A 23,782-nucleotide genomic window follows, 5' to 3' on the forward strand; every position below is an offset into this window, starting at 1 on the left:
ACCGACATTAACAAGATGCATATTTAAGAATATCCCCATCATTCCGGGACACCCTTTGGATATGATATAAATTTCGAAGTACTAAAGCATCCGGTACTTTGGATGGGGTTTGTTAGGCCCAATAGATCTATCTTCAGGATTCGCGTCAATTAGGGTGTCTGTTCCCTAATTCTTAGATTACCAGACTTAATAAAAAGGGGCATATTCGATTTCGATAATTCAACCATAGAATGTAGTTTCATGTACTTGTGTCTATTTTGTAAATCATTTATAAAACCTGCATATATTCTCATCCCAAAAATATTAGATTTTAAAAGTGGGACTATAACTCGCTTTTACAGATTTTTTACTTCGTCGAAAAGTAAGACTTGGCCACTGGTCGATTCACGAACCTATAACAAATATGTACATATATATCAAAGTATGTTCAAAATATATTTACAACACTTTTAATACATTTTGATGTTTTAAGTTTATTAAGTCGGCTGTCCTCGTTAGTAACCTACAACTAGTTGTCCACAGTTAGATGTACAGAAATAAATCGATATATATATATATATTATCTTGAATCAACCCACGACCCAGTGTATACATATCTCAGTATTGATCACAACTCAAACTATATATATTTTGGAATCAACCTCAACCCTGTATAGCTAACTCCAACATTCACATATAGAGTGTCTATGGTTGTTCCGAAATATATATATAGATGTGTCGACATGATAGGTCGAAACATTGTATACGTGTCTATGGTATCTCAAGATTACATAATATACAATACAAGTTGATTAAGTTATGGTTGGAATAGATTTGTTACCAATTTTTCACGTAGCTAAAATGAGTAGTTTTTACCAATTTTGTTTTGCTCGCCATTTCTTCGTTTCTAATCCGTTTTGAGTGATTTAAGCGGCCACGGTTTTGTATTGAACTTGAGTTTATGAAACTAAATAGAAAAGGTATAGCTTTATAGTCGGAAATACAAGTTACAAGTCATTTTTGAAAGAGGTAGTCATTTCCGTCGAAAGAACGACATCTTGATGACTGTTTTGAAAAACATACTTTCACTTTGAGTTTAACCATGATTTTTGGATATGGTTTCATGTTCATAAGAAAAATCATTTTCCCAGAAGTATAGCTTTTAAATCAAAGTTTTTCATAGTTTTTAATTATCCAAACCAAAACAGCTCCCGGTTGTAACTACGACGACGTAAATCCGGTTTTATGGTGTTTATCGTGTTTCCGGGTTTTAAATCATTAAGTTAACATATCATATAGATATAGATCATGTGTATAGTTGATTTTAAAAGTGTAGTTAGAAGGATTAACTTTATTTGCGAACAAGTTTAGAATTAACTAAACTATGTTCTAGTGATTACTAGTTTACCACTTCGAATATGATAGCTTTTTATGTATGAATCGAATGATGTTATGAACATCATTACTACCTTAAGGTTCTTGGATAAACCTACTGGAAAAGAGAAAAATGGATCTAGCTTCAACGGATCCTTGGATGGCTCGAAGTTCTTGAAGCAGAATCATGACACGAAAACAAGTTCAAGTAAGATCATCACTTGAAATAAGATTGTTATAGTTATAGAAATTGAACCAAATTTTGAATATGATTATTAACTTTAATTAGAATGATAACCTACTGTAAGAAACAAATATTTCTTGAGGTTGGATGATCACCTTACAAGATTGGAAGTGAGCTAGCAAACTTGAAAGTATTCTTGATTTTATGAAACTAGAACTTGTAGAATTTATGAAGAACACTTAGAACTTGAAGATAGAACTTGAGAGAGATCAATTAGATGATGTTTTTAGGTGTTTTTGGTCGTTGGTGTATGGATTAGATATAAAGGATATGTAATTTTGTTTTCATGTAAATAAGTCATGAATGATTACTCATATTTTTGTAATTTTATGAGATATTTCATGCTAGTTGCCAAATGATGGTTCCCACATGTGTTAGGTGACTCACATGGGCTGCTAAGAGCTGATAATTGGAGTGTATATACCAATAGTACATACATCTAAAAGCTGTGTATTGTACGAGTACGAATACGAGTGCATACGAGTAGAATTGTTGATGAAACTGAACGAGGATGTAATTGTAAGCATTTTTGTTAAGTAGAAGTATTTTGATAAGTGTATTGAAGTCTTTCAAAAGTGTATGAATACATATTAAAACACTACATGTATATACATTTTAACTGAGTCGTTAAGTCATCGTTAGTCGTTACATGTAAGTGTTGTTTTGAAACCTTTAGGTTAATGATCTTGTTAAATGTTGTTAACCCAATGTTTATAATATCAAATGAGATTTTAAATTATTATATTATCATGATATTATGATATATTAATATTAATATATCTTAATATGATATATACATTTAAATGTCGTTACAATGATAATCGTTACATATATGTCTCGTTTCGAAATCCTTAAGTTAGTAGTCTTGTTTTTACTTATGTAGTTCATTGTTAATACACTTAATGATATATTTAATTATCATATTATCATGTTATATATAATATGACAATGTATTAATATGCTTCATATATATTTAGTAAGACGTGGTTATAACGATAATCGTTATATGTATCGTTTCGAGTTTCATACGTCAATAGTCTCCTTTTTAAGTATATAACTTATTGTTACTATTTTTAATGAGATACTTGATGATCATTATATCATGTTAAACATATATATTTATTCATTTATGTATCATCATGTCATATACAACTTATAGCGTTCGTGAATCATTTGTCAAACTGGGTAATCAGACGTTTAAAAAATTTCCGTTTCAATTAACCAAGTCTTAACAAGTTTGATTGCTTAACATGTTGGAAACATTTACTCATGTAAATATAGTTTTCATTAAACATATAATCATAGAAAGGTTCGGAAAAGTTCGGGTCACTACACTAATACTCACTTAACCCATCCCCAGCATGTTATGTTTGACATGACTCTTCTAAGTTTGGGAACATGACATGTAGATCACAATGCACATGTTGCCAAACCTGGCTCTGATACCAACTTGTGACACCGCTATTATTTTTATTTTTTTTATAATAAATACATGGCGGAAGCATAATATTAATTAAATACGATATCGACATTTGTACAAACCGATGTCACATGTCATTACAACAAATTCCATACGTAACTGGAAAAGACGTAAATACATTAAGTTTTCAAAAGAACATAATTCAAACTATAAAAGACCACATCAGAGTTAACCCTGTCAAACATAACATCACCATGCCCGTCTTCTCCCAAAAAGCACTATCTACAAAAGCTATCAACCTGCAGGGAGGAGATGGAGGGGAATTAGCACGAAGCTAAGTGAGTACGACTAACTACAGACCATAGCATACATAAGTGTTATACTAATCATGTCACAATAGTCTAACACACAAACATCACCCAAGTGCCGTCTACAGAGACTATGGCGGCTCGGCCAAACCATTAACCACCAGCTGATCGGACTGGGGCTTACCAAAAGTTCCTCCACCACCGTATGTATATACATAATCCACACGCGACGGACGGGTCATTCACATATATATACACCACGGCTGTCTAGGCTACCACAGAGGAACCCAACCCGCAGGTCGATCTCTTCTACCGAGGCTACCACACAATAGGGACGCACTGGGCTCCAGCAGACAAGCATCAACTAACATGTAGTCATCACAACAACTAACTAACCACAACAATAAGTATATCTAATAAGCATGGCAATCATAATATAACATGCTTCTATATACTATATTCTCCAGTTAGTCCCACTCACCGATTACCAGCAAACGAGAAGGTATTCAGCTATCTAATCACGGAACCTTCTCTTTCTCCTTTTCTCCTGAGAAAAACATATTCACAAGTTAGTTTCTGTTCGTTAACATCAAATAACACAATATATAAATTTTTGTCAGAAAAAGTGTCCGCTAAAAATTTTCTGCTTAACACTTATGCACTTTCAAAATGCACTTTCAAAATGCACATCAAATCATCAAAGTACAAACGGGCAGCATAACGGCTAAAAATCAACACTTAGGTAAAATATTCTGCCCTGGACACTCAGTCGGTCGACTGACTCTTACAGTCGGTCGACTGTCTACACAACCGGTTGACTGACCTTCCCAGTCGGTCGAGTCATTTGGTATTACATCAATCGGCCGAAGGTAAATCTCATTCGGTCGGTTCACTCAACAGTCGGGTGGTTGTCTTTGTCAATCGGCCGGTTCAACCCTCAGTCGGTCGACTGTCGACCGACAGTCGGCCGAGTGTGTTCATCTTCATCAGAAACTGAACAAAGGCTACGGACTTCACGATGAAATCCTCAAATCTGGATCTAGAGCTCGTTTTAAACACCAAAATCAATCACAACTTGTTCACTACTTGTTATAGACTCAAAACCCACAACAATTTGACCATAACAACACTTAAATCACTTGTTTTGACACAAATTCAAGCTTTTTACAAAACTAACACGAAACCTTAAATTTCTCAAAGATTAGAGCATGGAAGCTTGTGATTCTTACCTTAAAAGAATCAGTGAATCACAAGGAACACAAAGATATGAACAATTTAAGCTCTAGCTAAAGATTAAGGATTAGGGTTTGATTGTAGGTGAGGAAGATGAAGAACGGATATGTTTTGGAATTTTCTAGAAATGGGAAGAAGGACACAGCCCGCTAGTCACTTAATTTAGGTTAATTTCCCACACTGTGCAACACACGGGTATTTATCAGTTATCTGATATCTTTCATACGTCATTTGGAAACCCAAACGGAGTCCAAATTAAATAAACAAACTTGTTCTGTGACCCTTGTCACAAACTGGTCCTAACCACATCATTATATAATAATAAATATTAAATAAAAATAAAAGCATATAATAATGCAATACAAACTTAAGGGCAAAATAGTAATCTTACAACTAGGCCCGATTGAGGATGTTACAATTATGCACTAAGAATACCATCCAACTATCAGTTGCAATCACTAATCTTTTCATACCGGAAATCTTTTCTGTAATCGCATAAGATGGCCTCTACGAATCGACCAAGTTCCTCTGACTCCGAAGACAGCGTGACGGGAGCACAACAACCAATCAACTACCGTGATTACTGAAGAAAATGGGGGTGGGTTCGTGACATACTCACCCTATGGAGAAGGGAAGAAGGTACTCCATATCATGAACCGAATCTACCACCTAACCTTGGAGTACTTGACCCGCTCACCGGCGAACCTGTTCGCAACACCGTTTATACCCTTTTTGCAAGAATTTTTTGTCTTGAGGCTACCATTAACGGAATTAGAGAAGATATCCGACCTCTACCTCACACTGATAACCAACCAGGGTTAGTGGAAGAAGTTAAAGAACTTCGAGCTCGATTGTTAACTTTAGAGAGTACGGTACACAATTTGCAAGCACCAGCAGTATCACCAACACCAATAACATCACCAGCCTCAGCACCAACAGCACTAGTACCACCAACAACAACATCCGCATCACCAGCTTCGACATCTCATTCTGTACCTCGAGTATAATCATCATTCTACATGGCGTTCCATGTCAATTACCTTCGTTCAACATGGCAATTATGTAATCTTTAATGTTTTAGAGATTATATATTCTCGTTCTAACGGTAAATCATATGAGTTTAATATCATATTAATTCATTAAATCTATGATTACATCTGGAGAAAATATATATGTATATATGTTTTCATAAAGATTATAATTTAAAATCCTTTCGTACAAACTGTTAATGATGAAAATATTTTAACGGGTAGGTAATACCCGAGGAATATTCAAGATTTCACATTAATAAGTTATACTGTACATTCTTCGAATCTGATTCAACGATCATTTACTATCCTATTTACATTCACCGATATACGAATCTGTTCACCACAAAATAACAATTTTCATTCAATTTCATATTTGAATTTTGAATTCTCAGAATTCAACAAGTGGCATAATGAAGAAAACATTGGACAAAATAAAATTTGTTAGAAACAAACGAATTAACTAATTGAAATTTTGTTAAGAATCCACGCTAACTGTTCCTAGCTAACTAATTACATTTTATTTATCGCATTTTATTTATCGCGATTTAATTTATCGTCATTTAATTTCTGTTATTTATTTTACGCACATTAAATATCGGGACACGTATACAAGGTTTTGACATATCATATCGACGCATCTATATATATTATTTGGAATAACCATAGACACTCTATATGCAGTAATGATCGAGTTCTCTATACAGGGTTGAGGTTGATTCTCAAATAATATATATAGTTTGAGTTGTGATCGAGTCTGAGACATGTACACGGGTCACGATATGTATTAATTAATTCGAATATTATATATTAAACTATATATGAATTATTGGACTGTCAACTGTGGACTATCGACTGAGGACTAATAACATTGGATAATTAAAATGAATTAAAATATTGATTATAACATATGAAACTAAACAATTCTTCAAGTTTGCCACTTGATTTCATCTTAAACCTCGATTGTATCTTAACGATTACAATCTACGTTCAAACCTTTCATGATTCTTGGAAAACACCTCAATCGAGAGGATGAACCAACCGTACTTCATCTACAGAAGGAAAGATTCATGCACATAGTTATGCATCTGAAAAACTCTCGGAAACTGAGTAAACGTTTAACACGTATCTTTATTAGCTCCTTTGGCGTTGTTATTACCGAAATTAACTTTACAATTTCTTTTCAAATTAGCCAATTTTATCACAGCTTCAGCAAATCAACTTCGACTTTTCATTCGAATGAACTCTATTATAACTTTGATATATAAGTTTGCCTTGGTCATTGTTACCGGAGAACCTTTCATATTCCACCATATCACCATCAGTGTTTAATCATCTAAAAACACAATTCTCCTGAAACCACCTCGGATTGATAACCGATAATTCAGATATCATAGCATTAAATGCAAACGAAATAGTAAAATTGTAGATGGTTTGGATGGCTAAGAGTTTGATGATAAAGAATGGAGTGTTAGGAACGCTCGATTAAAAATTTGGTACTGAAAGAATGGATTGAGAAAACCATGAAAGAGACCAAGGACAAATACAAGGACCAAACCCTATATTCAAAGAATCCATGTAATTCAGGATCCGATGAAATCTTTAGAGAATATCTTGCTCCGAAGTCATGTTAAAATCTTGCGAAAATTTTTCTTCATCAACCTTTACACTTAGAAATTCCAAAATGTCATTGTAAATATCTTCGATATTTCTGAAGATATTTTCATAAATATTCTTGTCCGAAATTATCTACCTCTTCGTTGTTTCTGTATTCCGTTATATTGGAAACTTCTGTAAAATCTAAGTATAAATTATGAATGAGTTGTGGAGAAATGTTGGGAATTGAAGCTTAGGTTAGTATAATATAATGACACTTGGCCAATGTGATTATATTACAGTAAGTCATGCTGAGTTTCTAATGGAACGTGATGATTCATAGATCATACCCTCATCATGTGCCATGTTACATAACTCTTTCATTCTACTTAACTTCTAAACATATTGAGAAAATATTTTCTTGATATTTCTATCTTTCCGTAATTTCTGGTAATTTAACAAATCAGATCGTGCTATTACATCTTCTTTCTGATTAGAAGATTTTCCCCAAATCCCTTGAACTCCGAAATCAACTCTATCTACGTCAAAAGATATGACGAATCTTTATCTTCTCATTCCACTCTTTTACGATAGCTTCATTCGTACTCTTCACATAATTGAGTTGTTTTATCCATATTATTTAAAGATGATAAAACTTTAAATTGTAGCTCATATGCGTCTTAAAAACATTCTTATTGTTAGCCATGACGACCTCGATCAAATTTCGGGACGAAATTTCTTTAACGGGTAGGTACTGTCACGACCCGGAAAATTTCGACTAATTTTAAACCAAACTCTCGATACTATTTAATATTTTTGACACAATAAGAAAAGTCTGTTAGGTTGAGTCTCAAAAAGTTTGAACCGTTTCATATATTCAATTGACCTTTGACTGTTCTCGACGATTCACGAACAAGTAATTGTAAATAAATACATGTATATTTAAATATATATATATATATATATATATATATATATATATATATATATATATATATATATATATATGTATGTAAATATTTCTTGTAAATATATATAATTATATTAAAAATATATAATATATTTATTTTAGTAGTTAAAACTTGCTATTTAAAAACTGTTTGCATATACAAAGAGAATACATTAAAAATAACTGATTTTGAGCCTAATTAGTAAACGTCAGTGACACTCGGTTGATGTTTTATTAGTTTTAATATAGATGTAATACATGTTCATGAATGATTAAGATAAAAGTCTGACTGTAAATTGATTACGAAGATTTTAGATTTGTTAAAAATATTTTTACATTTTTAAGTTTAAATATTAGTACTCCGTATAGATAAATTGAAACAGAAAATAAATAATTATTGAACCTTTTTGATCAGGTTTCAAACAGTTAATGAGTGAAATAATTAAATATATTTAATCTAAAAATTTGGGATTTTTAGGAACACTTTTATACGTTAACTGTTTAGCAATGGACACGATATAGCCATCCATGATAAACTGTCGGTAGATATTTTTGATTGAAGATGCTAAATGTTCCTTTCCCACGTTTCAATTATGAGATAGTGTAAATATATTATTACTATATTTACTATTTATTTTATAACTAGGTGTTATATATATACATCTACTACATATAATTATTCATATAATCTATGAACCAAAGCTCAAATCACCACCGAAGGTCACCACTACCACCACAGTCCATCACCACCACCTTGAACCACCATTGAACCACCACCTTCTAACACCATAACAAATCACCACAAGTACCATCGGTTTTATATTTCTATTTTCTGGATTAGTTCACGCAAACAAGACGACAACCACCCTTATAGTTTTTGAACCACCACCCATCAACCACCATAAACTACCATGACCACCACTTTCTTCAACCAAGAACATCACTCTAAACCGCTACCATGTCGACCCGATTTCTTATTATTCATGTATTTTTGATTGTGTTAAACCCACCATCATCTTCTTCTTCTTCCACCACGCCACCATTTTCATCACCCCAACAATCCAAACCATGACACCATCACCGCCATCTATCACCATCGTCTATCGTCTTTATGTTCAACCCCAAAAACCACCTGCGTCTATTTCCTTTCTATTTCTGTTCCGTCCAAAATCACAACTAAACACCACTTATTTCGTTGTCCTACTGCTACTGTACAGTCACCATAACAACTTCACCGAAAACCACCCCATGAACCCACCAATTATTCTACTTCTGGTTTTGAATACCACAAACCTCTAATGATTTTCTCTTGTTCCGGTTTCTGTTTGGGACTAAGACCAACACCAAACAACCATCGAGTTATCTCTCTCTCTCTCTTAATCCTGTCCGAGAAAAACCATTGTTCGTTCCTACTGCTACTGCATACTGTTATACTCTTGTTTTCTGTTCAAATCACGAAATCCATTGAATTCCTGCTGTGATCATGTATTATGTTACCAAAACCCTCAAACCATGACAACCACCATCCAACACCCATCAACAAGAACACCATCACCCTAGCCACTATCTATTTCTCTTACGATTAAAAACACCTCGGTAAACTGCTATCCTTTTCTTCTTCTTCTTCTTCTGTGTCCCTCGTAAAACACCCAACAAACCACCCACATGTATTTTTTTTGCTGTTACAACAAGGTTAGTGACAAAGATGATAATTTAAAGATTTTAAAAAGAAAAGTGATTATATAATAATCATGGTCACTCACAAGTTGATATTCATTGGGGACATGTACGAATTTTTATCATTTACTTCATTTTTGATGATTGAATTGTGGGACACACACATGAGGAAAATCCTACCGTTTAAAAATATATATATATATATATATATATATATATATATATATATATATATATATATATATATATATATATATATATATATATATATATATATATATATATATATATATATATGTTTGGTTCTTTTTCCTGTTTCCGGATTTCATATTTGGGTCGAGAACACAATTTGTTTGTTGGGCTTCTTTTTGGGCCGAAGTATATAACCAAAATAATATGGGGTGATGAATATTATGTTGATTACGTGATGATAAGATGATGGTGAATGGGTTGGTAATAATACAGTTATATATGATGATGATCATGATGTATGATCATGGAGATTTTATACGAAAGTAAGATGATTATGATCATGTAAATGATTTCGATTAATGATAGATATAGAAGAGAAAGTGAAATTGATGATATCGGGTTAAGTAAATTAAAATCGTTGTTATAATCAGAAAAGTAAGAACAGAGGAGTGGTTAAGAGAGTGGGCGGTGTATGAGAGGTCTTGGGTTTGAGCCCTGCTAGAGACAATATATTTAATCCTTTTTGGTTTTGAGGTAGAATCTCTACTTATTATTATTATTATTATTATTATTATTATTATTATTATTATTATTATTATTATTATTATTATTATTATTATTATTATTATTATTATTATTATTATTATTATTATTATTATTATTATTATTATTATTATTATTATTATTATTATTATTATTATTATTATTATTATTATTATTATTATTATTAATAAGTACTATTATCAAAATTATTGTTTTCATTATCATTATTATTAAACTTTTCACCTTTATTAAAAACTACTATTATTATCATTATTATTATTATCATTATTATCATTTTTATGAGTATTAATATTATTTTTATGAAAATTACTATTATTATTAATTTTACGAATATTATAATTATTATTATTATGATTATCATCATTATTATTTTTAACACAAAAATTATTATATTTAACATTATTTATCTAAAGTATATATAAAATAAACATAGTTAATTAAGTTATTAATGAAACATATAATTTACTAAAATAATAATTAATAAGAATATATAAATTTGATCGATTACCATTATATGTATTAAAATATATATAAATGATATAGGTTCGTGAATCCGAGGCCAACCCCGCATTGTTCAGTGCCGTCATTTTCATTATTGCTACGAAATACAGTATCGTGAGTTTCATTTGCTCCCTTTTTAATTGCTTTTGCAATATATATTTTTGGGCTGAGAATACATGCGCTGTTTTATAAATGTTTTACGAAATTGGCACAAGTATTAAAACTAATTCTAAGTGGGTTTAAACCAGAAATATACCCTTAGCTTGGTAACACTAAACTACTTGTCTATGTACGGTAGGCGCGAATCCTAAAGATAGATCTATTGGGCCTGACAAACCCCATCCTGACTATGGGATTCTTTAGTACTTCGAGGTTATTTTAAACACACCTGATCTGGTGTACTTCAGAGGGTAAAACATGAACGTTAAGGCTTGTTACCGGGTGCCTATAGCTTATAGAATACTTTTATACACTTGCGAGTGTACATATATTTATGAACGGAAATCTTGTGGTCTATTAATATATTGAAATGATTGTAATGATAAACCTATGAACTCACCAACCTTTTGGTTGACACTTTTAAGCATGTTTATTCTCAGGTATGAAAGAAATCTTCCGCTGTGTATTTGCTCATTTTAAAGATATTACTTGGAGTCATTCATGGCATATTTAGGTCAGTACCTCGCAATGGGACCAGATGTTGAAGACTTCATCCAGGTTGATTAGGACGGGTCATCACACCTTGTATGCAATCCACCCATGTTTTAATAAGATATGAACATTAATTTACCCACTTGATCAGTTTGAATAATTAATTACCCAACCCGAATAATTAATTAAATGACCGTAAAAGATATCGTATAAACGTCACTAAATAGGACATGCATAATCATTTAATAATTATTAGATTAACTAATTTGAAGATAGGTTCGACAAATTCCAATGAGTTGTCATTCGATTAGACAATACCTCCCATCTATTAATAGTTCATAGTCCAATGTCCACAAGTGTCAGTGTTTTGTCCAAACCCGAATTATGGTACAAAATCCAATAACCCCATCTAAAATATTTAGTCCAACATCACGATTACTTCGGATCAAATAAGCATAATAATAACTTAGTTACGATACATTAATTTAAAAAGGAAGAACGTATCTTACAGTGATTATTTATCGCGTAGCGTTACACGGACAGAGTTCCGACTTTAAAACCCGTAAAACATTCTTACTGGGGATGGCAATGGATACCCGATCTAGTGGATATCCATCCGATCCACCTGATTATTCGTGGATATGGACAATCTAAATGGATATGGATATGGATGTGGATGAAAAAATTTCATCCATGGATGAACCCGCTTTCACCCGAAATAACTAAATATATAAATTTATCACCCAAATTAGTATCATTTATGTAGTGATATTTCATTAATTATATTCATATTCATCTTTCTTTAAATTTTTTCTAAAAATATAACTTTTTTCTTATATATTGTTTTGCTTAAATAATCAAATGTATTTATCGTACTTTGGTGGTTCAAATGTGATTCCATGTAACTAAAAGTAAGCAACTTACATGTCGATATCTTTACACGTTTAATAGGTTATCTATTGAATATTTGTTATATAGATTAGTAAAATGTGACTTTCGGTCGCATAAACTATTAAAAATATTACTTTTGATCGTATATAGTGAACCACCGCTTACAATTGTTAAAAATAAAATAAATTTAAACGGATATGGATAATTATCCATTAACCCACTTCACCCGACGGATATGGATATGGATGGATGAAAAGTAAAAAAAATAAATGGATATGGATATGGATACGGCCTCACCCGATCCATATCCGATCCATTGCCATCCCTAATTCTTACAATTACCCAATTATTATTAAACTTAAATTAAAATTAAAATTATAAATATAAATATTTATTATGATTACAGAAGGAAAGAAATGAAAAGAGTGTACATAATTCGGCAGAAAACGTTGCTATTTATAGAACTTGACCTGCTACAGTAACTCATGCGAGTGCATGACTTTTGTGCCTACTGGCCATGCGATCGCATGGCCGTCATTTCCTGGTCACATTGATTTGTTTGCTAGTCTGCCGACACTTATAAATATATATATAATATATATATAATTTTTATATAATTATATATATATTATATTATTTTCATGTGCATAGTTGACTTGTAATTTTAGGTCCGTTGACTCGCGCGTTGATGCTCGGTTTATGTCTGGGTTCCGGATTTTCGAACGTCCTTTCGCACGCGTAGATATCTTGTACTTTGCATTTCGCGATTTATATTCTTGTCATTTTTAGACGTTTCTTATCAATAAATGGAACCACTTGAATTATATCTTGTACATTTAAGCTTTTTGGTAATTTGCGTCTTCAAATCGTCATTTTCTTCTTTTGTCTTCGCACTTATTTATTTAAACGAATATTACATAAAAATAGAACAATTACAACTAAAAGATTTACATATTGGAAGGATATTGATACTACATATATGTTCATTTGGAGCACTATCAGTTTCCTTTGTTCAAACAAGATCACTAATCAACCTAGTAACAATAATCAACACCCACAAGAATGGTTCTTAATCAAAACTCATAATTATCATGCATTAATCAAATCAAACATTAAAGTATCATCCAAACACATATGAATATTCAATCTAGACAAACATTAAAAGTTTAGCCAACAATCATAGCTAAAGCCAAAATCACAAATAAACAATTAAGAGTATTCATTATAAAAATAAGAATGAAACCTAATGGAAATTGTGTTCTTGAATGATGAACGGATCGAGACGCGTTTCCAGAATGATTGATGCATTAGAATGATCTTGGGATTCCCCAAAAATCACCCTATTTCGTCAAAAAGCTGCCGGAATTCGTCTGGATGCAAGAATGATAAAAGCTGCTGGAATTCGTCTGGATGCAAGAATGATCTTGGGATTCCCCAAAAATCACCCTATTATTATAACACTCCCCCTTGGATATCAATTTTGTTTTATTGAAGATCAGCTATAAGTTACTGCCTCGTTAAAAACCTTGCTAAAGAAAACCCAGTGGGAAAAAAATTTAGCTAAGGGAAAAAGAGTGCATCATGGAGTTGACTCCCCCTCAAGTAGACATCGCTTCAGCTGTTACATCTTTTGAACATGTCTCATGCCAATGTTATGAACGTGTGTTCTGAAAATAGCAGTTGGAAGTGCTTTCGTGAAAAGATCAACAGAGTTTTTGCTGGATTGCACATATCTCATTTCAATCTGGTTGTCCTTAATGAGATTTTAAGTGTATGAGAAAAATCTAGGAGGTATGTGTTTTGTTCGGTCACTTTTGATATACCCTTCTTTCATCTGTGCTATGCAAGCTGCATTATCTTCATAGATAGTTGTTGGACTTTTATCGCGTTCTAGTCCACAAGAATCAGTAATGAGTTGTGTCATTGATCTCAACCAAAAACATTCCCGAGTAGTTTCATGTAATGCAATCACTTCGGCATGATTTGATGATGTTGCAACAAGTATTTGTTTTTGAAAACGCCATGATATTGCGGTACCTCCATTTAGGAATACATATCCAATTTGAGATTTAGCATTATGTGGATCAGATAAATAACCTGCAACTATATAACCAACCAAATCTTGTTTTGAATCGTTAGAGTAAAATAATCATAAATCAGAAGTTCCTTAAGGGTATCGAAACATGTGTTTGATCCTATTCCAGTGTCTTTTTGGAAGGAATTGAGCTGAACCTTGTTAACAAATTAACTGCAAAAGAAATGTCAGTTCTTGTATAATTTGTAAGATACTTTAGAGTTCCAATTCACTAAGATATGAAACTTCTGATCCGTAAAGATCTTCATGATCTTCACGGGGATGAAATGGATCAGTGTCAATATTGAGTGATATATCAACCAATGGTTTTGTCTTTAAAAATATTTTAAAATCTTTTCGATATAAGTTGTTTGATGTACAAGTAAACCATTAGGCATATGCTCAATCTGCAAACCAAGGTAATACTTGGTTTTTTCGAGATCTTTCATTTCAAATTCTTTCTTTAGAAGTTGAATGGCTTCATGGATCTCTTTATTTGTACCTATGATGTTAAGATCATCGACATAAACAGCTATGATCACATATCCGGATTTTGTTTTCTTAATGAATACACATGGGCAAATATAATTATTTGTATACCCTTTTCTTATCAAGTAATCACTTAATCGTTTATACCACATGCGACCCGATTGTTTCAACCCATATAAAGACATTTGTAACTTGATTGAGTACATTTCTTTGGGTTTTGCATTGGTTGCTTCTGATACCTTAAATCCTTCATGTATCTTCATATATATATCACTATCAAGTGATCCATATAGATAAGCGGTCACAACATCCATGAGATGCATTTCTAAATTTTTAGAAATTGACAGGCTGATTAAGTATCTAAAAGTAATTGCATCCATAACAGGGGAATAAGTTTATTCATAATCAATTCCCGGTCTTTGAGAAAAACCTTGAGCTACAAGTCTAGCTTTATACCTTGTAAATTCATTTTTCTCATTTCTTTTTCACACAAAAATCCATCTATATCCCACAGGCTTCACATCTTTAGGTGTGAGAACGATAGATCAGAAAACTTTTCTTTTATTGAGCGATTCAAATTCAGCTCGTATTGCTCTTTTTCAATGATCTCAATCATGTCTATTTTGATATTCAACCATAGATGTTGGTTCTGGATTATCATCATTATTCATGATGTCATATGCAACATTATATGAAAATATCTCATCAAGATTTTTCATGTCATTTCGGTTCCATAATATTTTTTGAATGTGCATAATTGATTGCAATTTCCGTATTGACATCATCAATCTCCTCTGCAGAAGGAGTATTGATTTGTGGTTCTTCTTGAACACTTTCTTTTTCCTCATTATCAGCTGATTTGTTTTTCGAGGATTTTTATCTTTGAAACCAATTGGTCTCCCACGTTTCTGGCGTGGCAAAGACTCATGAGTGACATTATTGCCAGCTTTTAGAATTTCAATTCTAGCTGAAGCATTTACTGCTAGTATATATGATTTAGTCACTACTTTTTTGTATCTATAAATACATTAGGTAATTTATTTGCAAGTTCTTGCATATGTCTTATTTTTGAACTTTCTTTTCGCATTCTTTTGTACGATGATCAAGATACATTAATTTATGTTCACATCATGAAACATCTTTTTCTTTATTTTTTATTTCTCCCCCTAATATAGGGAACAATTTTTCATTATAATGACAATCAGCAAAATGTGCTGTAAAAACATCACCCGTCATGGGTTCAATATATCTTATAATTGAATATGTTTCATATTCAACATATATTCCCATCCTCCTTTGAGGACCCATTTTAGTGCGTTATACACTGCACAATCAAATGTCTTAATGGTGTGAAATATTTGGATCTTGGCCAAGATCAAGTTGTTGAGGAGAATATTTATTAGTCGCACTTTGTTTAATGTGAAATAAAGTCGCAACATGTAAATTTGCATGTCCTCATATAAATTCTTAGAGTTATGTACTCATTTTTAATGGTCTAGCTATTAGTTGCATGCTTTTAATTATTGATTCAGCTATACCAATTTTTTTATCCACATGAGCAACTGGATGTTCAATAACAATCCCTTTAGACATATAATAATCATAAAATGCTTGAGATATTGACTCACCAACATTATCAAGTCTCACCCTTTTAATGCTGTAATCTAGAAATATGCTCTTAATTTAATAATTCGAACAAGAAACTTTCCTAATGCCACATTTCGATTTGATAATAAACAAATATGAGACCATCTGTTAGATGTGTCTATTAGAACCATGAAATATCGAAATGGTATACATGATGGATGTATTGATCCATATATATCACCTTGAATTCTTTCAAGAAACATTTGTGATTCCTCTTCACAATATACTTTTCATTAATCACCATATGTGCTTTTCATTAATCACCATATGTACTTTTTCATTAATCACCATATGTACTTTTTCATTAATCACCATATGTGCTTTTTCATTAATCACCATATGCGCTTTTCATCATATATCCTTTTCACCATATACGCTTTTCATCATATACGCTGCGCTTTTCATCATATGCGCTTTTAATCATATGCGCTGCGCTTTTCATCATATGCGCTTTTCATCATATGCGCTTTTAATCATATGCGCTACGCTTTTCATCATATGCGCTTTTAATCATATGCGATGCGCTTTTAATCATATGCGATGCGCTTTTCATCATATGCGCTTTTCATCATATGCGCAGCGCTTTTCATCATATGCGCTTTTCATTACTCAATAAATAATAATACAAATCCTTATTATCTTATTTAACTCGCAAACTCATTTCATAACTTGTGATCATTTTCACTATTTTTATGGTTACATATAATATATTTTTGTTTAGTTTAGAAGAATCTATTACATACGGAGTAACTTTAGTAAACTATCTGTAAACTGTAATTTTATAGTTCTAGAAAACTTACAAGATATACTTTATGAGTTAAGTTAAAATTTAATAATTATAGAGACATAAAATCAGCTATAATGCTATTGAAAATTCGTAGTTAGTCTAATTCAATATGACACGTTACATATAACTAACATAACTAAAATCCTACTTTAAAATGCTTTTCTTCACTTAGAAAACGCATAAACTAATTTTCGAGTGATCCTTTTTTTTATATTATGATTCAAAGTTTATCATCTAAGTCTAAAGCTATGGGGCATATCTCTATATTTTCGCTTAGGGCATCAAAATTCGTAGGACCGGCCCTGAGAGTAAGTACTTACAAATCTTCGGTGGACGGATCGACATCACTTCCCACCATATAAAAATTAAGAAGCTACCTAGCAGAATTAGTAGAGCTTCAAAGAATATAAGTTTTAAGTTTTTAACACAACTTCAAGTTTCTAAAGAAGAAACTAAAACAAGGTGGGAAAAAAGGGTGTTTGTGAAGTAAACAGAAGGTTAAGTGAACAAAACAATAACACGGATCTCAAGAGAACAGGGACAAATAAATGATACACAAAACCACACAATGCAGTATATGTTTATGTTTATATGTACTCCGTATGTGTTAATAATAATTTTAATAAAAGAATTTAATTAGTATAAATACGATTATTATAAATACATTTAGAATAAATATGTTTAGTATAAATACGAAGATTAAGAGAATAAACATATTATGCATAAATAATAAATTTTAAAAATAAACATTAGTATGCATGAAATAAATAATGATTAATTGCATAAGTAATCATAAATGTTAGATAACATAAATATAAATGTTAGTGAAGTTAATAAGAGTTAGATTATAGAAATATAATTCAGGCGGTATAACCGACCATATATAACATAAATATAAATGTTAGTTAACTTAATAAAAGTTAGATTACAGAAATATAATTCAGGCGGTATAACCGACCATATAACTTAAATAACATAAATATAAATGTTAGTTATGATGATAATAATATTTACCTTACTAATGAATAATAGAAGATATCGTTAAAGATTTTTTTTTAATTATTATTAACTTGATTGGTGACTTGTGCTTGCTTAGATAAACCTTGATTATACGGAGCACTTCGTGTTGATAACGTGTTATAATTCAGTAGGCTTAAACTACCTTTAGTGGTTTGATTTATGTTATAATTCAGTAGGCTTATAACTACCTTTAGTAGTTTGATTTTTGATTAAGAATACTAATCATGAAGTGTAAGAACAAAGATGATAATGGAGAGAAAGAAAGAAACACTTTGTAAGTGTGAGAAATGGTGCTAGTGTTTTAGCTTGCAATACATGACTATTTATACAAAAACAAAGCTACCCAATATTGACTAAGTATTGGTACAAAATTGACTATCCACATATAAATAATATTGTAATTATTATAACATGAATGAATAAATAAGTACTTTCATGTGCAGACTAAAGAAAAAATAATAATATTAAGTCTACTTGCATAAATTCGTACTTGTCTCAATGTTTAAATCAACGATATCGTCATTTAGATAACTAGTAAAATGGGCCCGCGCGATGCCGCGGGGCCTTTCGGGTTACGTGTTCATAGTTAACGGAGCGTTATGTATCTACATAAGTAAAAACGTTTTGCTACGGGTGATTTTTGATATCCGAGGTATTTAGCGTTTTTTTAGAAGTGTCCGTTTCGCGTATAGTTAGTCCCGTTGTGTTTGCAAGATTTTTTTGAGTTGAACGGTGGGTGCGAAAAAAGTTAACGCGAGGCGAGCGGAAAGATATGTCCCGTTAAAAGTACGGGTGAAGTTTGAGTAAGATTTTTAATTAAAATAATAAGTTTCATTTTGTACCCCTAATATGGGGGTCTAAGTTAAAAAGTTTGAAATAGTGTGGGGGGTGTTTGGTTTTTCCCCCTCTCATTTTCACTGTTGTCGTTTTTGACCAATTTTTGGGGGGAATGGGGGCCAAACGGCCAAAAACTTGGTCTCTGTTAGTATATGTTGAAATGAAATGGGATCGATTCATAATGAAAATAATGAGACAATTGGTAATGGGTAACTACACTTATATGTAACAAGAAAATTAAATTAAATAATACGGAGGGGTAGTCATATGTTACATTAACATAATATCTTTGCATGAATATCAATAACAAGCAACTAGCTTAGTAACATTGATGGAAATTTTTAATTGAGCTTTATTACCACTACATATTTGTCTAAAATATTTATAATGAAAATTTTATAGTTTTTGTTACTACGTATTCGAGAAGTAATTAATTACATATGTGGATCATCTCATATATAAAATCGAATGTAGACATAACAAATGAATGAAAAATTACTATGTAATTTTCATACCAAACGTCTATTATAAAATAAGCATTATTAAGATTTTTATGAGTTATCTTTGCTCGGATACCACATGTTAGATATAACATAATATGTCATCATGTAATTCATTAGAGGCTTATTTGTATGGAAAGATGATGAAGCCATAAGAACAAAACTAGGATGTTTGATCTTCTACTTGATCCTCTCCTTTAGTGATGGACTTAAGAGTAATTGTAATGTGTTGTTGTTATTGTGTATTTAGAGGTGAAGAATGAGCCTCTATATATAGGAGAGGTCAAGGAGGGATCAACTTCAAATAATAAAGAGTATGCAACTTAATATCTCCCATCAAGATTAGTTAAGTGCATTCATTATGGTATTTAAGTATGATCATAAAAGACAACATGTCATGAGTCTTGTAATCTCACCATATCAATAAGATGGTGATTTGTTATTAATAATCATATCTTATGATCTCACCATATCAATAAGATGGTGACTTGTTGTTAATAGGTTAGGACACATTAATGTAGGAGTAATAAATATGTCTAACACCACCACCATAAATGAGATATGTATAACTACTTGGACACATAAGTTGTTAAAAAGAATTGATCATTTATTTAGTACATACCTGATAACTTGGTAGGTTTAAAAGGTTTATTCACCTTTTGGGGCTCTAACCATGTAAAATACAAGAGTTCTCTTAAAATACAAGAGTTAACCAACACACCCCCACAAAAGATTTCTTTGTCCTTTCCTGTCGTTTTCCAGTATCCAGCAACAGTCGCACGATTGGTTCGTAGGCCCGTTGGGTATTTTCTATCTCTCAAGATTTAGAAATACCATTCCTTTTCTCCCATAGAAGCTTTTGCTGCATATAACTTATGAAAGTTAGTCATTTTATAACTTCATTCATGGTTTGTTAGTTGCATGAATAGTTTATTTAGAAAGTCAACTTGGATACCTCAACACAATTTTTAAAATAAGTTAGTATTTTAAAAGTAAAATAAAACAATCACATAAACCATATTAATCGTTATTTGCCTACTATTTGAAATCCCGACAATAAGTAAATAAAGATATACATACAGATGAACCTAGCTATGTGTTTCCAATTATTATATTCAAATCATCATCAGTTGCAATTTCCATAGGCCACGGATCTTTTTTACTGATTTATTTACACCTGCATCTTTATCATCATCATATAATAAGGATTAGGCATCATGTTTTTGTCATCCTCCCGAGTTCTTGGCTTTTTTGTTTAGCTATTGAAGGAGCATACATAATGCCCGCCGCCATTTTGGTGTTGTTGTACTTTGACCACCAAAGTGTATCGTTGTTGTATGTCGTCCATGGGTGGTGGTTATTGGAGTAGTAGTGAGTCGTAGTATCTTCATTAACAAGGTGAGTCCATTTTGTCATTCCACTTCGACCAAAGTGTTTGACTTGCATAACCTTGGGTAAAATCGTCTTATCCATCATCTTATCCTCTCCAGTTGGTGCAGAGAAATTGCGTCTAAGAATAATCCCATCCATATCATCATCCTGAAAGAAAGCACCCTTATGATAATACTTCTGCAGATACCTCCTCCTTTTCCGTTTCGGTGCACCGGCAGGCTTCAGATTATTCCTCTCCCACTCTTCACCGGTCATAATATTCCTCCTAACTTTCGGTGCACCGGCAGGCTTCGGATTATTCCTCTCCTCTTTATCTCGTTTATTCCTCGCCGTCTCACGAGCCTCCCAGACTTTATACCCTTCCGCTTCATTCAACTCATCATCTGTTTCCACGCCATCAACAACCATATTAATATTAGCTCCTCCTGCTTCTTCAATATTTTTCTGAATCTCCATATCTTTACGTATTTCCTTAATAAGCATCTCCTTTGTTTCCACCTTCCGCTTCTCCACTTTTTCCCTCGACTCCTCACTCGCCCGTGCTTCAGCACTTGAATCTTCTTCCTTTCAGCAATCGTATCCCATTCCGTTTTTGGTACCCAAACCGGCTTCACCATCGCTATCCCAATTATGTGTTCTTCTTCCGAATCATCCGTTTCATACTCAGATGATGATTCCTCTTCCTCTTCATCCTCTCCTCCTTCCAGTTTCATCTCTTTTGCTTCATCTTGCTCCCTCGGCAGACGCGTTTCCTTAATTCTCCTCCTCCTTTCATTCTCATCATCATCATCATCCAACAACCGCTCCTCCTGTCTCCTCTGCTTTTCTTCTTCTTCAGTCGAAATAATAATCTCTGCCTGCCTAAATCTTCGATGATTAGCTCTTACATCTCCCTTATCATCATCCAACTTATACTTAGTTAACCTCTGCAACCTAGGATCATCATCTCCTTCCACAATATTATTATTATCATCATCTTCCCTATCCCTACTACTAGGAAACAATGCTTTTTCTAAACAAGCTGATGATCTCGACCACATTATTTGTATATTATCGATTCCTTCTTCATCGGCCCACTCAGGAACTTTACCACGCCTATATCTTTTGACTTTGTTAGCCCTATTTTACCTCCATTATGTTTATCCCTAATTCTTATGGTAACACTACCTCTAACACCCGCCGTTACCGACATCGTAACAGAAACCCTAGATTAATCCTTTACAAATCCTAGTTAGATTTTCAAACGAAATCAACTGAAATAATTAAATATACTACTTTTGAATCTAGGTATAGATTTGCTTACCACCGGAAGTAATTCCGTCGTAATTCAGTCTATGGAGTCGAGATGATCAACTTATGGAGATTGTGATTGATATATATGTAATTTATTTTGCACATGGTCGGTTTGTAAAGGAGCTGCTCCTAATTTCAATTTTGGGACCTATTATTTGGGCCTTAACAACTATCCATTGGTTGGCCCTCATCTATGCTATTTTTTCAGTTTTTTGCCACACAAATATTATATATATATATATATATATATATATATATAAATATATATATATACACACACACACACACACACACACACACACATAGGGGCAGGATCAATGGGGAACTAACCAATCGGGGGGAAGCAAAAAAAAAAATTTCACTTTTTTTGGAATTTTTTTTTTCCGGCATCAAGATCACACGAAAATATGAACATTTAGAAGAGACACTTCGTGATGAATGTTATTATTTAGGCGGAAAAACGATCGACAAAAATAACATTCAAGATAATATTGTTCGTGAAGAATATAAACGTTTTTTTTTCATGTTTTGTGAAGTAAAATTTAGCCCGATTTAGAGTTTAGGGTTTAGGGTTTAGGGTTTAGAGTTTGGTGTTTTGGGTTTATTCCATAAACCCAAAACACCAAACCCTAAACCCTAAACTCTAAACTCTAAACTGTTCGTGTTAAAAACTCAATCTAAATCTTAAAACTAAACCCTAAATCTAAACCCTAAACCCTAAATTTCTAAACCCTAATATCTAAACCCTATAAACCCTAATATCTAAACCCTAATATCTAAACCCCAATAGCTAAAACCTCAACATACGCTCGAAAAATATGGTAATTGTTATATATTACTTCTTCGAGCGTTTTCCCGCCAAAAATAAAAACATTTATCACAAAGTGTCTCTACTAAATGTTCTTATTTTCATCCCATCTATAATGTTCGTGAACAAAGTTTTTTCAAAAAACGAAGAAAAAAAATTTGCTTCCCCCCGCTTCCCCCCGATTGGTTACTTCCCTCTTGATCTGTAACAACCCGAGTTTTTCCTTTAAAACTTCCGTTAAATACTTGACGATCGTTAGTTAAATCATACAATTTTCATAGGCCAATTTTTTTTTAGAATAGTTAACAGTGGCTACGTGAAACTTTTT

At 32.3% G+C, this 23,782-nt stretch overlaps 1 pseudogene; it reads right to left on the bottom strand.

The window, feature by feature from the left end:
- Nucleotides 1-21,176: 21,176 nt before the first annotated feature.
- On the bottom strand, nucleotides 21,177-22,545 carry LOC139870918 (uncharacterized; annotated as a pseudogene).
- Between the last annotated feature and the right edge of the window lie 1,237 nt (nucleotides 22,546-23,782).

This window comes from Rutidosis leptorrhynchoides, chromosome 10 (genome assembly GCF_046630445.1).
Source record: "Rutidosis leptorrhynchoides isolate AG116_Rl617_1_P2 chromosome 10, CSIRO_AGI_Rlap_v1, whole genome shotgun sequence".
NCBI classification, from domain to species: domain Eukaryota; kingdom Viridiplantae; phylum Streptophyta; class Magnoliopsida; order Asterales; family Asteraceae; genus Rutidosis; species Rutidosis leptorrhynchoides.